The sequence below is a fragment of the Crinia signifera genome, chromosome 4 (assembly GCF_055691185.1).
Source record: "Crinia signifera chromosome 4, ASM5569118v1, whole genome shotgun sequence".
Lineage (NCBI taxonomy): Eukaryota > Metazoa > Chordata > Amphibia > Anura > Myobatrachidae > Crinia > Crinia signifera.
Genome location: NC_139220.1, coordinates 317,239,505 through 317,258,497, shown reverse-complemented (window position 1 = coordinate 317,258,497; position 18,993 = coordinate 317,239,505). Strand labels below are relative to the sequence as shown.

The 18,993-nt window shown below is 41.3% G+C and overlaps 1 protein-coding gene across 2 annotated transcripts in view; it reads right to left on the bottom strand.

Annotated features, from left to right (window-relative positions):
• The window catches only part of LOC146075895 (uncharacterized), a 55,828-nt gene extending 40,192 nt beyond the window's left edge, over positions 1-15,636 (bottom strand). Inside the window, exon 1 of one of the 2 annotated variants that reach the window (XM_083185579.1) lies at positions 15,587-15,636. The gene's annotated coding sequence lies outside the window, so the exon portion shown is untranslated. The remainder of the gene's footprint in view (positions 1-15,586) is intronic. The other variant, XM_083185578.1, reaches the window with a different exon arrangement.
• Positions 15,637-18,993: the final 3,357 nt, after the last annotated feature.

The window sequence follows — 18,993 nt, the reverse complement described above, 5'->3', positions numbered from 1 at the left end:
TATTCATTTATCGTGTATTCTGTTATCTTATTAGAACCCTTGCTTTTTATGTTCTTACATGCCACACAGCTACCGCATCTAAAAAAGCCTTTTGTGTTTATTCTCGACATTGGTGGTTTTGAGGTGTATGCACTCTTTACCAATGCGGATTTGATATTGGGGGCTCTGCGGTATATGTGTTTAGGCCTTTCTGGGAGTAAGTTCTTTAAGATGGGGTCACACAATAGGACTTTCCAATGTTTTTTAAACACTTTTTCGATATTTTTATGTTCCTGTGTATAAGTTGATACGAAAGCAAAGGCAAAATTATCGCTCTTGGTCTTTGTTTGGCTAGCAGTCACGGGATTTATGGTATTTATTTCCACTAGCTCTATTTCTTTCTCTAGTTTTTCCTTTTCGTATCCACATGCAATAAACTTTCTTTTCATGTCAGTGGCCTGTTCCTGAAAGATTTTATTGTCGGAACAGTTTCTGCGTAATCTTTTAAATTGCCCTTTGGGGACTGAACTTAGCCATTGAGTGTGATGGCAACTTGATGAGAGAGATATAAGTGCCGGAGTCTGTGGGTTTGCGATAATTTTTATATTTAAGCTTCCCCTCCTCTACATAAACCGTTATATCTAGAAAGTTTATGGTTTTCTCATCTATTTCGGAAAGTGAGCTTTATGTTGCAATTATTGTTGTTTAGATGCTCACAAAAAGTATTGAGGGTTTGTTTATCTCCCTCCCATACGAAAAAAATGTCGTCAATGTACCTAGCGTAGGACACCAGACTCGCCCCAAGTGGGTTATTTGCCCAGATGTTATTCAGCTCCCATGCCCCCATAAACAGGTTGGCATAACTTGGGGCGAATCTGGTGCCCATCGCAGTACCGGTACGCTGAACGTAAAAGTCCTCTTTAAACAGAAAAAAGTTATTCTGTAAAATAAAAGATATACCATCCAGGATAAACTCCTGGAGCCCTGGAGGTTCTTCTGATAAAGAGAGGAAATATTTTGCACTTTGTATGCCCACGTCATGCTCAATTATGGTGTAAAGTGAGCCTACATCGGCCGTGACTAACAAGGAGTTTGGTTTCCACGTAATGGAGTCTATGAGTTTTAAAAAATCTCCGGTGTCTTTTAGATGTGACTTATTTAGGCATACCAAGGGTTGAAGATGATGATCTACGAACATGGATAGATTACTTGTGATTGAGTCCACCCCGGAAATTATGGGTCTTCCGGGGGGGTTGGTTAAGCATTTGTGGACTTTGGGTAAGATGTAGATTACAGGGGTTATTGGCTTGTCGTTAAGGAGGAATTTTGCTTCACCTGGAGTAATGATATTCTTCTCAAGTGCGGTTTTTATCAAAGCTTCTAATTTTTTTAGAGTATTAGACGTGGGGTCCCCTCTTAGCTTTCTGTATGTCTGTTTGTCCTCCAGTTGTCTCATGACTTCTGCCTCATACTTCTCAATATCAAGCACTACAATCCCCCCCCCCCTTGTCTGCAGGCTTTACGATAATCTTTTTATTGTCTTTAAGATTTTTCATTGCCTCTTTCTCTTTTTTGGTTAAGTTTGATTTATTTTTTTCCGTTTTTATGGATTTGATATCTTCTAGGACCAATGTGGAGAAAGTCTCCACATATGGTCCCTTGCAGTGTTGGGGGTAGAAGACAGATTTAGGTTTGAACCGAGATATAGTGTTTTCATTGTTGGTTTCAGTGGAGGATATTTCAGTTTTTTGAAAGAATTTTTTTAGGGCCAATTTCCTAGTAAATCTTTGAAGATCGATATAAAGTTCAAAGTTGTTAATATGATTTGTAGGTGCATATTTCAGCCCTTTCTGTAATAAATTAAGTTCTTCTTGAGAGAGTTCGTGTGAGCTTAGATTGAAGATTTTTGTGGGTTCTATACTAGAGCTTTCTTTGTCCCCCATCTCTGGGTTCTTTTTCCTTTTTTCTCTCTTCTTTTTATAGGTTTTCGTTTTTTTGGGGAGAGTTTTTCTTTTCTTCCCCCCTCTATTTCCCCTATGTTTATAGTTGACTATCTGTTTGGGGATGAGGTCTGGCTCTCTTCTAAAAAAGGAGAATAACATGGCTCTAAATCTTCATTCAAGGATTCATCATGTAACAGTGAACTGTATCGATTTTTAGTTTTATAGGTGGCTGAATTAGGTCTTGTTGGTTCTCTATTTTTGTCCCTATAAACTTTTGATGGTATTCTCCACTCAGGTGTTCTTTTTGGCTCATTAGTGTGGTATCTTTCTGTTCTACTGGGGGAGTATCTTTTCCAGTAAGGGCCATAGTTTGAACTTCTTTCATTATAAATGTTAAATTTTTTTTGGGGAGATTGGTGCCTATTAAATCTATATGGTTCCCTTTCATTGATATATGCTCTCTCTTCGTAGTTTCTTGTTCTATATCTATGGGGATCCTGTATATAGTTTTTCTTAGTGTAGTTTCTTTTTTGTCCTTGGAAGGTTTGTTTAACTTCTTTGGGGATGTTTTTGGCCGCTATTATGTCCTCAGGGGCTTTATTTAGTTCCTCCTTATCTCTCTTGAATTTTTTTACTTTCCTTTGAATAATTGCCCTTTCTGCTCTTTTAACATTAGCTGAGATGGTCTGTTCAAGTAATTTGAATTCCTCATTTTTAGCATAGGGCAAGGCCAGTGATTTATACATCTTAATTTCATCTTCTACTTTTTCTAGTTCTCTTTTTCTTTCGTTAATTATTAGTTCCATAAGGGAAAATGAGCATTCATTAATGATGGTTTCCCACTGTTTTTTGAATTCATCTCTAGCGGTTGAGAAAGTTGAGGTTTTATTAATTTTTAAGCCCTTAGGGATTAGTTTTTGGGATAAGTATTTTTCTAGTGTAATCACTTCCCATAGGGTTTTACTTTCTTTCAGGAGCATGATTTCCAATTTCTCCATTATTCCCTCTAAGTCCTCGTCAATGAGTTCTATGTCTTCGGAGTTCTCCTCAAACATTTTCTCAAAGTTAGAGCGGCGTTGTTCTCTAAATTGGAACATGATGTATACTAATAAGCAGCCTTTACAGATCTTTCTATGAAGGTGACAACACAATACAAATCTCGAAAAGTATAGAAAATGACCTGTGATGGCGCTATGCTGCCTATGGACTGTACAGACCCCCAGTTATCACCCAATAACTGAAAAAACAATACAATACACAAAAATTGGGGATTTCCAACCACGGGCGCAAGCTGGAATCTTATGGATCCTCCTAGATTCTCCTTAGCGGTGTCTCGAACATGTAAGGGAAATTCAGAAGGAAAGGTCGTGGTTACTACTACCCAGAATATAGTTTTACTGTAGTAAAAAGTGACTTGTTTCTTGTAAATCAAGGAAAAGAAGCGTACCCTACTTACAGTGAGCAGGGCAGCGTAAATACACGTAGCGGTTTCTTTTTTTTCCTCTTCTTCTTCTATTCTTTTTTTCTCTTGTCTTATTTCTTAAATTATTCTTCCTTTTTCCTGTTTTCTCTCTTTCTGCGGACCACTTCTCACGGTATATACCTCGGTATTGTGGGAAAAGTACACAATATGTGTGGTTAGTGATTTGTTCTCAGTGTGATGAAAGATTAGAGAGAGACACCCAGTGGTCGAATGAAGTGCAGAGGTGGTGATTGGATCGTACCTTACTCACCGAAGGTAAAGGTAAGGTACATATATATAGGTTTCTTTATCCTGGAGAGGTTCTAACAGACTTTTTTTTTAAAAAAAGATGGCGTACCCCTACTACACGTCAGTAGAGATTTCTTTACACCCGTAGCGTGTTCTTTAGAGGGGCTTCTGACCTTGGCCGGAAAACAGCAATTGTTCTCTCCCGGATGTATAGTGGTGTGTATATAAATATAAAAAATATATTAGATCTTAGTGGGTCTCTGAATTCTATGTAAAAACACCCAGTGATCACATGAGGTGAAGTGGTGATAATCGGATCGTACCTTACTCACCAAAACAGAGGGTAAGGTACATATATAAAGGTTTCTTTCAAACGGGGAGATTCTATTTCCTCTATAAACCCAAGAGGTGATTGCGTACCCCAACTCACGTCAAGGGAGATTTCTTTATACCCGTAGCGTGTTCTTTATGGGGGGAGGGGGGCTTGACCTTGGCCCGAAGATGATAATTTTTCTCTCCGGATGATATAATGCAAAAACAATATAATGTGGAAAAAAATTATTAACAATATTCAGTGGGTCTCTATATTATAGATATATAGAAGTTGCTCCTATTAGAGGGTGTATAGTATAGCCGAAGGGTACTAGTATCGTACCATAACTCACACGTGATAGTGCAATTCAACACCTGTAAAGGTATCTTTATCTGGAAGTGAAGGTTTTCCACAGTGAAGGTGCTTCTATTTTAAATGGTGCAAGATAGGGGGATCCCAACAAAGGATTATTTTGGCGTACCCGGACTCACAGTTATACAGCGTTACCACCACATATAGCGGTTTCTTTGATCCTGGGTCTGGGGAAACTTGGTAATTGATAAAGGTGAATCCAAACCGGTGATTTCAAAAAAAGGGGGGAGATGGTCTCTTCAGAAAGATTATTTATTTATTTATAAAAACAATGGCAAGAGGTATCCTTCATCCCAACGATGAAAGGATGACAAAAAGTAATCCCAAAAACTTTCCGTAAACAGTCCCAGAATTTACAAAAAGCATATAAAAATACAAAACATGATAAAAAATCCTAAAAAATTTTCTTTAAAAATACATACAAAGTCCAGAAAAACGAGGTATCCAGGGGGAATGATGGCTGCTCACCTTCCACAGAAATTTGTCAACGCGTTTCGGTGTCTACACACCTTTTTCAAGACATATCTGTGGACAGTGAGCTACCATCTTTTATACTGGGAGCAGCCAATGAGGGTACACAGGAAATGAGGTAATTGGTATTGCATTAAATTATTCAAACCTTAAGTAAACCATGTAAATAATATATTTTATATTATGACACATAAAGAAAATAAATATAGTTCATAAAATCAGTACAGAAAGTCCATAAACATGGGTGAATATCCATCCGTCTGTATGGTATAAACGGTCTCCATAGCAACCATGTGCGTCACTTCCTGTCTCCAAACTCCGTTTTTTCAAATCGGTATTATTGCGGCAATATAGTACACCGATTGTGTACTGTGTACCTGCGCACACTCTAATTGAAGCCCCTAAGTGTCGGGGATACTTGTACGGACCGCAGTATTAGATCCAGCCGTGCGTGTTGATATTGTTATAGCGCTTCCGGTTGCTGGAACGCAACTACGGAAGCCTAGATGGATCAAATGGCCGGACGTGGATGCGGCTTCCTGGTATTTGAACCGCATAACGCGGAAGTAGCTGGTTTGAACGGCTTGGCTTTGGAGCGCGTCACATGTTGCCATGGTGACCCGTTTCTAGCAGATTTGTTTATCTGCTAGAAACGGGTCACCATGGCAACATGTGACGCGCTCCAAAGCCAAGCCGTTCAAACCAGCTACTTCCGCGTTATGCGGTTCAAATACCAGGAAGCCGCATCCACGTCCGGCCATTTGATCCATCTAGGCTTCCGTAGTTGCGTTCCAGCAACCGGAAGCGCTATAACAATATCAACACGCACGGCTGGATCTAATACTGCGGTCCGTACAAGTATCCCCGACACTTAGGGGCTTCAATTAGAGTGTGCGCAGGTACACAGTACACAATCGGTGTACTATATTGCCGCAATAATACCGATTTGAAAAAACGGAGTTTGGAGACAGGAAGTGACGCACATGGTTGCTATGGAGACCGTTTATACCATACAGACGGATGGATATTCACCCATGTTTATGGACTTTCTGTACTGATTTTATGAACTATATTTATTTTCTTTATGTGTCATAATATAAAATATATTATTTACATGGTGTACTTAAGGTTTGAATAATTTAATGCAATACCAATTACCTCATTTCCTGTGTACCCTCATTGGCTGCTCCCAGTATAAAAGATGGTAGCTCACTGTCCACAGATATGTCTTGAAAAAGGTGTGTAGACACCGAAACGCGTTGACAAATTTCTGTGGAAGGTGAGCAGCCATCATTCCCCCTGGATACCTCGTTTTTCTGGACTTTGTATGTATTTTTAAAGAAAATTTTTTAGGATTTTTTATCATGTTTTGTATTTTTATATGCTTTTTGTAAATTCTGGGACTGTTTACGGAAAGTTTTTGGGATTACTTTTTGTCATCCTTTCATCGTTGGGATGAAGGATACCTCTTGCCATTGTTTTTATAAATAAATAAATAATCTTTCTGAAGAGACCATCTCCCCCCTTTTTTTGAAATCACCGGTTTGGATTCACCTTTATCAATTACCAAGTTTCCCCAGACCCAGGATCAAAGAAACCGCTATATGTGGTGGTAACGCTGTATAACTGTGAGTCCGGGTACGCCAAAATAATCCTTTGTTGGGATCCCCCTATCTTGCACCATTTAAAATAGAAGCACCTTCACTGTGGAAAACCTTCACTTCCAGATAAAGATACCTTTACAGGTGTTGAATTGCACTATCACGTGTGAGTTATGGTACGATACTAGTACCCTTCGGCTATACTATACACCCTCTAATAGGAGCAACTTCTATATATCTATAATATAGAGACCCACTGAATATTGTTAATAATTTTTTTCCACATTATATTGTTTTTGCATTATATCATCCGGAGAGAAAAATTATCATCTTCGGGCCAAGGTCAAGCCCCCCTCCCCCCATAAAGAACACGCTACGGGTATAAAGAAATCTCCCTTGACGTGAGTTGGGGTACGCAATCACCTCTTGGGTTTATAGAGGAAATAGAATCTCCCCGTTTGAAAGAAACCTTTATATATGTACCTTACCCTCTGTTTTGGTGAGTAAGGTACGATCCGATTATCACCACTTCACCTCATGTGATCACTGGGTGTTTTTACATAGAATTCAGAGACCCACTAAGATCTAATATATTTTTTATATTTATATACACACCACTATACATCCGGGAGAGAACAATTGCTGTTTTCCGGCCAAGGTCAGAAGCCCCTCTAAAGAACACGCTACGGGTGTAAAGAAATCTCTACTGACGTGAGTAGGGGTACGCCATCTTTTTTTAAAAAAAAAGTCTGTTAGAACCTCTCCAGGATAAAGAAACCTATATATATGTACCTTACCTTTACCTTCGGTGAGTAAGGTACGATCCAATCACCACCTCTGCACTTCATTCGACCACTGGGTGTCTCTCTCTAATCTTTCATCACACTGAGAACAAATCACTAACCACACATATTGTGTACTTTTCCCACAATACCGAGGTATATACCGTGAGAAGTGGTCCGCAGAAAGAGAGAAAACAGGAAAAAGGAAGAATAATTTAAGAAATAAGACAAGAGAAAAAAAGAATAGAAGAAGAAGAGGAAAAAAAAGAAACCGCTACGTGTATTTACGCTGCCCTGCTCACTGTAAGTAGGGTACGCTTCTTTTCCTTGATTTACAAGAAACAAGTCACTTTTTACTACAGTAAAACTATATTCTGGGTAGTAGTAACCACGACCTTTCCTTCTGAATTTCCCTTACATGGTCGAGACACCGCTAAGGAGAATCTAGGAGGATCCATAAGATTCCAGCTTGCGCCCGTGGTTGGAAATCCCCAATTTTTGTGTATTGTATTGTTTTTTCAGTTATTGGGTGATAACTGGGGGTCTGTACAGTCCATAGGCAGCATAGCGCCATCACAGGTCATTTTCTATACTTTTCGAGATTTGTATTGTGTTGTCACCTTCATAGAAAGATCTGTAAAGGCTGCTTATTAGTATACATCATGTTCCAATTTAGAGAACAACGCCGCTCTAACTTTGAGAAAATGTTTGAGGAGAACTCCGAAGACATAGAACTCATTGACGAGGACTTAGAGGGAATAATGGAGAAATTGGAAATCATGCTCCTGAAAGAAAGTAAAACCCTATGGGAAGTGATTACACTAGAAAAATACTTATCCCAAAAACTAATCCCTAAGGGCTTAAAAATTAATAAAACCTCAACTTTCTCAACCGCTAGAGATGAATTCAAAAAACAGTGGGAAACCATCATTAATGAATGCTCATTTTCCCTTATGGAACTAATAATTAACGAAAGAAAAAGAGAACTAGAAAAAGTAGAAGATGAAATTAAGATGTATAAATCACTGGCCTTGCCCTATGCTAAAAATGAGGAATTCAAATTACTTGAACAGACCATCTCAGCTAATGTTAAAAGAGCAGAAAGGGCAATTATTCAAAGGAAAGTAAAAAAATTCAAGAGAGATAAGGAGGAACTAAATAAAGCCCCTGAGGACATAATAGCGGCCAAAAACATCCCCAAAGAAGTTAAACAAACCTTCCAAGGACAAAAAAGAAACTACACTAAGAAAAACTATATACAGGATCCCCATAGATATAGAACAAGAAACTACGAAGAGAGAGCATATATCAATGAAAGGGAACCATATAGATTTAATAGGCACCAATCTCCCCAAAAAAAATTTAACATTTATAATGAAAGAAGTTCAAACTATGGCCCTTACTGGAAAAGATACTCCCCCAGTAGAACAGAAAGATACCACACTAATGAGCCAAAAAGAACACCTGAGTGGAGAATACCATCAAAAGTTTATAGGGACAAAAATAGAGAACCAACAAGACCTAATTCAGCCACCTATAAAACTAAAAATCGATACAGTTCACTGTTACATGATGAATCCTTGAATGAAGATTTAGAGCCATGTTATTCTCCTTTTTTAGAAGAGAGCCAGACCTCATCCCCAAACAGATAGTCAACTATAAACATAGGGGAAATAGAGGGGGGAAGAAAAGAAAAACTCTCCCCAAAAAAACGAAAACCTATAAAAAGAAGAGAGAAAAAAGGAAAAAGAACCCAGAGATGGGGGACAAAGAAAGCTCTAGTATAGAACCCACAAAAATCTTCAATCTAAGCTCACACGAACTCTCTCAAGAAGAACTTAATTTATTACAGAAAGGGCTGAAATATGCACCTACAAATCATATTAACAACTTTGAACTTTATATCGATCTTCAAAGATTTACTAGGAAATTGGCCCTAAAAAAATTCTTTCAAAAAACTGAAATATCCTCCACTGAAACCAACAATGAAAACACTATATCTCGGTTCAAACCTAAATCTGTCTTCTACCCCCAACACTGCAAGGGACCATATGTGGAGACTTTCTCCACATTGGTCCTAGAAGATATCAAATCCATAAAAACGGAAAAAAATAAATCAAACTTAACCAAAAAAGAGAAAGAGGCAATGAAAAATCTTAAAGACAATAAAAAGATTATCGTAAAGCCTGCAGACAAGGGGGGGGGGGATTGTAGTGCTTGATATTGAGAAGTATGAGGCAGAAGTCATGAGACAACTGGAGGACAAACAGACATACAGAAAGCTAAGAGGGGACCCCACGTCTAATACTCTAAAAAAATTAGAAGCTTTGATAAAAACCGCACTTGAGAAGAATATCATTACTCCAGGTGAAGCAAAATTCCTCCTTAACGACAAGCCAATAACCCCTGTAATCTACATCTTACCCAAAGTCCACAAATGCTTAACCAACCCCCCCGGAAGACCCATAATTTCCGGGGTGGACTCAATCACAAGTAATCTATCCATGTTCGTAGATCATCATCTTCAACCCTTGGTATGCCTAAATAAGTCACATCTAAAAGACACCGGAGATTTTTTAAAACTCATAGACTCCATTACGTGGAAACCAAACTCCTTGTTAGTCACGGCCGATGTAGGCTCACTTTACACCATAATTGAGCATGACGTGGGCATACAAAGTGCAAAATATTTCCTCTCTTTATCAGAAGAACCTCCAGGGCTCCAGGAGTTTATCCTGGATGGTATATCTTTTATTTTACAGAATAACTTTTTTCTGTTTAAAGAGGACTTTTACGTTCAGCGTACCGGTACTGCGATGGGCACCAGATTCGCCCCAAGTTATGCCAACCTGTTTATGGGGGCATGGGAGCTGAATAACATCTGGGCAAATAACCCACTTGGGGCGAGTCTGGTGTCCTACGCTAGGTACATTGACGACATTTTTTTCGTATGGGAGGGAGATAAACAAACCCTCAATACTTTTTGTGAGCATCTAAACAACAATAATTGCAACATAAAGCTCACTTTCGAAATAGATGAGAAAACCATAAACTTTCTAGATATAACGGTTTATGTAGAGGAGGGGAAGCTTAAATATAAAAATTATCGCAAACCCACAGACTCCGGCACTTATATCTCCTCATCAAGTTGCCATCACACTCAATGGCTAAGTTCAGTCCCCAAAGGGCAATTTAAAAGATTACGCAGAAACTGTTCCGACAATAAAATCTTTCAGGAACAGGCCACTGACATGAAAAGAAAGTTTATTGCATGTGGATACGAAAAGGAAAAACTAGAGAAAGAAATAGAGCTAGTGGAAATAAATACCATAAATCCCGTGACTGCTAGCCAAACAAAGACCAAGAGCGATAATTTTGCCTTTGCTTTCGTATCAACTTATACACAGGAACATAAAAATATCGAAAAAGTGTTTAAAAAACATTGGAAAGTCCTATTGTGTGACCCCATCTTAAAGAACTTACTCCCAGAAAGGCCTAAACACATATACCGCAGAGCCCCCAATATCAAATCCGCATTGGTAAAGAGTGCATACACCTCAAAACCACCAATGTCGAGAATAAACACAAAAGGCTTTTTTAGATGCGGTAGCTGTGTGGCATGTAAGAACATAAAAAGCAAGGGTTCTAATAAGATAACAGAATACACGATAAATGAATATAAGGTGGATATTAGAGATTTCATAACATGCAATGTAAAAAATGTCATATATACTATAGAATGTAGCTGTAAAAAAAACTATATTGGCCGTACAACAAGAGCCTTGAAAACCAGACTGGGAGAACATATTCGAAACATTAAAAACGGTTTTGAATCCCATGCACTATCAGCTCATTTTAAAGCAGCTCACAACTGCTCTCCCGCAGAAATTGTTTCATTCTGCGGACTCAGAGTTATTAAGACCAATCTCAGATATAATGACAATATTACTCCATTAGCAAAAATGGAAATGAATCTTATCTTTAATTGCAATACTCTAATACCAGGTGGATTGAACAGTGACTTCGAGCTCAAATGGTTCCTCTGATAGAGTGCCTAGAGCCCGGGGTCACTGTTCCCCACAAACATCGTGTTTTTCTTGTTGTTTCAAATGTATAAAATGCATTGAATATGATCTAGTGCACATAGAGCACAATTGCTTAAAAATAGTGGTGAAACATATTAATGTGTTAATACACACATAACATCTGTGTTCTAAATTAAATCCCCCTTTTTTTTAAGCATGACATATATGACAGCCCCGTCTTTAGTATACAGCGTTCTCCTTCAGTAATGTGTAAAACGATATATATACCAGAAATCTAGTTATCGATTCCAAATAGTGTAATGCATATCGCTGTTATGAATAGACCTCTAATTCGTCTTTTTTGTATTTGTTTATCTGCTAGAAACGGGTCACCATGGCAACATGTGACGCGCTCCAAAGCCAAGCCGTTCAAACCAGCTACTTCCGCGTTATGCGGTTCAAATACCAGGAAGCCGCATCCACGTCCGGCCATTTGATCCATCTAGGCTTCCGTAGTTGCGTTCCAGCAACCGGAAGCGCTATAACAATATCAACACGCACGGCTGGATCTAATACTGCGGTCCGTACAAGTATCCCCGACACTTAGGGGCTTCAATTAGAGTGTGCGCAGGTACACAGTACACAATCGGTGTACTATATTGCCGCAATAATACCGATTTGAAAAAACGGAGTTTGGAGACAGGAAGTGACGCACATGGTTGCTATGGAGACCGTTTATACCATACAGACGGATGGATATTCACCCATGTTTATGGACTTTCTGTACTGATTTTATGAACTATATTTATTTTCTTTATGTGTCATAATATAAAATATATTATTTACATGGTGTACTTAAGGTTTGAATAATTTAATGCAATACCAATTACCTCATTTCCTGTGTACCCTCATTGGCTGCTCCCAGTATAAAAGATGGTAGCTCACTGTCCACAGATATGTCTTGAAAAAGGTGTGTAGACACCGAAACGCGTTGACAAATTTCTGTGGAAGGTGAGCAGCCATCATTCCCCCTGGATACCTCGTTTTTCTGGACTTTGTATGTATTTTTAAAGAAAATTTTTTAGGATTTTTTATCATGTTTTGTATTTTTATATGCTTTTTGTAAATTCTGGGACTGTTTACGGAAAGTTTTTGGGATTACTTTTTGTCATCCTTTCATCGTTGGGATGAAGGATACCTCTTGCCATTGTTTTTATAAATAAATAATCTTTCTGAAGAGACCATCTCCCCCCTTTTTTTGAAATCACCGGTTTGGATTCACCTTTATCAATTACCAAGTTTCCCCAGACCCAGGATCAAAGAAACCGCTATATGTGGTGGTAACGCTGTATAACTGTGAGTCCGGGTACGCCAAAATAATCCTTTGTTGGGATCCCCCTATCTTGCACCATTTAAAATAGAAGCACCTTCACTGTGGAAAACCTTCACTTCCAGATAAAGATACCTTTACAGGTGTTGAATTGCACTATCACGTGTGAGTTATGGTACGATACTAGTACCCTTCGGCTATACTATACACCCTCTAATAGGAGCAACTTCTATATATCTATAATATAGAGACCCACTGAATATTGTTAATAATTTTTTTCCACATTATATTGTTTTTGCATTATATCATCCGGAGAGAAAAATTATCATCTTCGGGCCAAGGTCAAGCCCCCCTCCCCCCATAAAGAACACGCTACGGGTATAAAGAAATCTCCCTTGACGTGAGTTGGGGTACGCAATCACCTCTTGGGTTTATAGAGGAAATAGAATCTCCCCGTTTGAAAGAAACCTTTATATATGTACCTTACCCTCTGTTTTGGTGAGTAAGGTACGATCCGATTATCACCACTTCACCTCATGTGATCACTGGGTGTTTTTACATAGAATTCAGAGACCCACTAAGATCTAATATATTTTTTATATTTATATACACACCACTATACATCCGGGAGAGAACAATTGCTGTTTTCCGGCCAAGGTCAGAAGCCCCTCTAAAGAACACGCTACGGGTGTAAAGAAATCTCTACTGACGTGAGTAGGGGTACGCCATCTTTTTTTAAAAAAAAAGTCTGTTAGAACCTCTCCAGGATAAAGAAACCTATATATATGTACCTTACCTTTACCTTCGGTGAGTAAGGTACGATCCAATCACCACCTCTGCACTTCATTCGACCACTGGGTGTCTCTCTCTAATCTTTCATCACACTGAGAACAAATCACTAACCACACATATTGTGTACTTTTCCCACAATACCGAGGTATATACCGTGAGAAGTGGTCCGCAGAAAGAGAGAAAACAGGAAAAAGGAAGAATAATTTAAGAAATAAGACAAGAGAAAAAAAGAATAGAAGAAGAAGAGGAAAAAAAAGAAACCGCTACGTGTATTTACGCTGCCCTGCTCACTGTAAGTAGGGTACGCTTCTTTTCCTTGATTTACAAGAAACAAGTCACTTTTTACTACAGTAAAACTATATTCTGGGTAGTAGTAACCACGACCTTTCCTTCTGAATTTCCCTTACATGGTCGAGACACCGCTAAGGAGAATCTAGGAGGATCCATAAGATTCCAGCTTGCGCCCGTGGTTGGAAATCCCCAATTTTTGTGTATTGTATCACCTTCTGCAAGCCTACGGCATTCTGACATTGAGATGTGAGAGGAATCAGCAATGGAAGAGGGTGAGGTCCTGCTGGAACTAGGAGTGGCTGCTGAAGAGGGACTCGCTCTCTCACATGTCGCTACTGACCCAGATAAGGGAGAACAACCCAGAGGACTACCGCAATTACTTGCACATGGATGACGCTACCTTCCAGGCATTGCTGGGCCTGGTGACTCCCTACATTGAGAGGCTAGATACCAGCCTGCAGAGGGCCATCCCTGCTGAGGAGAGGCTTGAGGCTACCCTGAGGTTCCTGGCTACAGGGTGGTTACTGGAGGATCTGAAGTTCGGGTCTTCATCTCTGCACAGGCACTGGGGCGTATCATCCCAGAGATGTGCAAAGCTATAGTAGATGTGCTGCAGAACCAGTTGTTAAAGGTAAATAAATACACACCTCACATGTTCTGTGAACTGTTACAACTGTTGTATATACAGATGGAGCAGCGGTTATTCATCTCGATGGGGCTCCAAAGCTTTCTGTCTCGGCGCGACATTTGCAGAGAATGGGACACGCGTTTGTGTGACATGCTTGCGTACTCCATTTGTGGCAATGGGATGCATGATTATGTAAGACATGCTATGCTGTTACCATATGCTATGCCATATACACACACAGCCCAGTACAGACACTACTACACCATACCATATATACACTCACACACAGCCCAGTACATGCACTATTACACCATGCCATATATATATATACACACACAGCCCAGTACAGACACTACTACACCATGCCATATATACACACAGCCCAGTACAGACACTACTACACCATGCCATATATACACACACAGCCCAGGACAGACACCACTACACCATGCCATATACACACACAGCCCAGTACAGACACTACTACACCATGCCATATATACACACAGCCCAGTACATATACTACTACACCATGCCATATATACACACACAGCCCAGTACAGACACTACTACACCATGCCATATATACACACACACACAGCCCAGTACAGACACTACTACACCATGCCATATATACACACAGCCCAGTACAGACACTACTACACCATGCCATATATACACACACACAGCCCAGTACATACACTACTACACCATGCCATATATACACACACAGCCCAGTACATACACTACTACACCATGCCATATATACACACACAGCCCAGTACATACACCACTACACCATGCCATATATATACACACAGCCCAGTACAGACACTACTACACCATGCCATATATACACACAGCCCAGTACAGACACTACTACACCATGCCATATATACACACACACAGGCCAGTACAGACACTAATACACCATGCCATATATACACACAGCCCAGTACAGACACTACTACACCATGCCATATATACACACACACAGCCCAGTACATACACTACTACACCATGCCATATATACACACACAGCCCAGTACATACACTACTACACCATGCCATATATACACACACAGCCCAGTACATACACCACTACACCATGCCATATATATACACACAGCCCAGTACAGACACTACTACACCATGCCATATATACACACAGCCCAGTACAGACACTACTACACCATGCCATATATACACACACACAGGCCAGTACAGACACTAATACACCATGCCATTTCCCTCAGGACCTAAGGCAGCTTCCATACAGTGCAATGTGCTTGGTGAGTGCAGGGTGCAGAGGTCACACAGGAAATACAATAATACACAGATTATATACCTCAGCCTGTGATGTGTGTATTCGGAATGGAGTCCGGCCAGCTCTGTCTGCACTGCAGACACCAGGGGGACTTCCTGGTCACGTGACACCACCTCTCTGACGTCATCCTGTAGTCATCTCTGTACTACAACTACGGGTGCCCAGATGTTCCAAACCTGTAATAACATGACAGAGCACAGCAAGCCATAAACCAGTGTAGCAGCATTACAGATAGGACAAAAGCTAAAGTATTCTAACTAGTGCAATGTGACAAATATTACATTTACTGACACAATGAGATTTCAATAAAGAAAATTTTATATATAAAAAAAAATATATATATATAATATATAAAATTTTCTTTATTTAAATCTCTTTGTGTCTGTAAATGTGTTGTGTCATACTGCACTAGTTAGTGTATACATACTTCCCAACTGTCACGATTTTAGAGGGACAGTCCCGATTTTCGGGTCCTGTCCCGCTGTCCCACCCGCGGCAGGCATTGTCCCGCTGTGGGGGGTGGCAGTTGGGAGACCCCCCAATCTAGTAGAATAGACGCTGTGCGCATGCGCACAGCGTCTATTCTCGTATGAAAATGAGGCCGCGGCTAATTAGCATAAGGCGCCCTCATTTGCATACACCCCGCCCCCTTTTCGGACGCTCGTCCCTATTTCTTCAAATCAAAAGTTGGGAGGTATGTGTATATATATATGCATTAGTTATGTAGCTATTTATTCTGTGCTTTTCTGATAAGTATCAGCGTGCATGATTAGGCTTTTGGGTACTTGTGAGTTATCCGGGCGTCCGATTTTAAAATCGGATCGGGACATCGCATCGCATCGCATGCGACCATCGGATGCGATGCGATGCGATGACCCGATTTTTCCATAGGAATCAATGTTAAAATGGACTGAGTCCATTTTAACATGGAATTCAATGGGAAAAAGGGGTCCTTTTCATACCCCTACTATCCAAGTGGGCATGGAGTTGGATATAAACCTGTGGCGAGCGTAGCGAGCCACCGAGCCCGAAGCGTGGCGAGCATAGCGAGCCCCGCGAGGGGACACGGAATACCGTCCCCTCGCGGGGTTCGCTTCGCTCGCCACGCTTCGGGCTCGGTGGCTCGCTACGCTCGCCACAGGTTTATATCCAACTCCATGCCCACTTGGATAGTAGGGGTATGAAAAGGACCCCTTTTTCCCATTGAATTCCATGTTAAAATGGACTCAGTCCATTTTAACATTGATTCCTATGGAAAAATCGGGTCATCGCATCCGATGGTCGCATGCGATGCGATGCGATGCGATATCGTATCGCATCGCATCTGATTGTATGCCTTAACTTAAGGCATACAATCAAAAAATCGGACGCCCGGATAACTCACAAGTACCGGCTTTTGTGTTTATATAATTGTATTGTAATGTGCGGCACCTGTGCAATTGAGTTGTGCTGGTATATAAGCTAGTGGATGTCAGGGGATAGTCACACCCCCTGACGAAGACCGTAGTCGAAACGCGTTGGGCGTGGTTACTCTATCCTGACGCTGTAGACGTCCTGGCTTTGGTCCGCTGTATCCTGTGGAAGTCGTGGCTGGTATTCGCTGTCCGGTGTTCTGACCGCAACTGATCACTGCTGTCCGGTTTCCATCGACACCTGGTATTGCTGTACCGCCTTTTCCATTTGGGAAGTTTTTATTCCTATATATTTTTACCTATGTTTGTCAGCTGTATATCAGTAAAAATTGTACCTACCTGTTGCTGACTGGTGCGCTTCAATTTCTTTTTTCTTTACATATATATATATATATATATATATATATATATATACTGATGATGGGGGATGGCGGCACTCGACAAGAGATGATTTTATCACAGAAAGTTTTCTGCACTATTACGTTTTCAATCTTCACTGTGTCAATATTGCATATTTTGTTGTAGGTTACCACAGCAACCAGGATTGCCTGGATTGGCTGTGATGGTCAGGTGTCACGGCTCCCTCCAAGCTGCTCGACATGCGCCGAGCGGGATGGCGTCATCAGCAGGCGCCCCAGGCCGGGAAGCATAAACGGAACCTAGAGGGATACTATGTAGGTAAGCTTGTTACATGTTTGTATTGCATACCTCCCAACTGTCACGATTCCGTCTGGACAGTCCCGATTTTCGGGTCCTGTCCCGACGTCCCACCCGCGGCAGGCATTGTCCCGCTGCGGGGGGTGGCAGTTGGGAGACCCCCCAATCTAGTAGAATAGACGCTGTGCGCATGCGCACAGCGTCTATTCTCATATGAAAATGAGGTCGTGGCTAATTAGCATAAGCCGCGCCCTCATTTGCATACGCCCCGCCCCTTTTCGGGCGCTCTTTTCATCCGGACACAAGTTGGGAGGTATGGTATTGTTCTCTGTATTTTTTGCCTTGATAAAAAAAGCCGATGAGGCTTTGAAACGTTGGCTACCATAGCCTGAGTGCTGGGTATTCATTCATCTCTTGTCGAGTGCCGCCATCCCCCATCGTCAGTACATGTTGGGGACCACGCCAGAGGATCCTCATTTTTTGGAAGGCACCGATTTATTATTTTATTATGCTGGTTTGGTTGTGCCACCTCAGACATATATATATATATATATATATATATATATATAAAATATACACGGGCTGCCCCACAAACCCCCCTTTCTCCCGGGTTTTTGGGACCCCTCCATGTGCTCCTCTGGGAAATGGAGGGGTTGGGGTTCACAGCCAGCCACCGCGCCGCGGGGTTCTGCAATGGCTGAGCTGCTGTAGTGCTGCCGCTGATAGGAAATCATGTGCTGTGTGACTGCCAAGCAGAGGCGTAGGGAGGGTGGAGCCGGCGGAGCACGAGCTCCAGGCGCAGAGACATCAAATGGCGCCGGAGCCGTGCAGCCAGCTCCCCCGCTCCCTCCCTGCACTTCCCGACACCACTCACTAAAGCCACAGCGCGGGCAGCGCTGCCCGACTCTCCACCCCCCCTCACCTATGAGTGCAGCGGCAGTGCTGCCCGACGCCATTCAGTGAAGCCACATAGCCGCCCATCACCCCCCTTCTCACTCCCCGGGAGCTGCGTCTTGTTGCATTGATTGAGTGACAGGTTGCTGCTGGGCTGGCTGGAGGTAGGTGGCGGTGTTTACAGAGGCAGCCTGTATTTTCTGTATAGTTCCTCCCAGGCAGTGCTCACTGCTCACTGATCCGTGGCTGTGCTCTGTGAGAGAGCAAGCAAGCCAGGAGGGGGAGAAACAGCTGCCTGTACTTTTATCTGACCAAGGCCAGGATGGTTTATGCTGGGGGGAGCCAGGGGTTGGTCCTGATGTTTGTTTGAGGGTGGAGGGTGTATGCTATGTTTACATATTGTGCGTGTGTATGTATGGTACAGTATGTGTGTGTGCATGATGTGTGTATGTATGGTATGTGTGT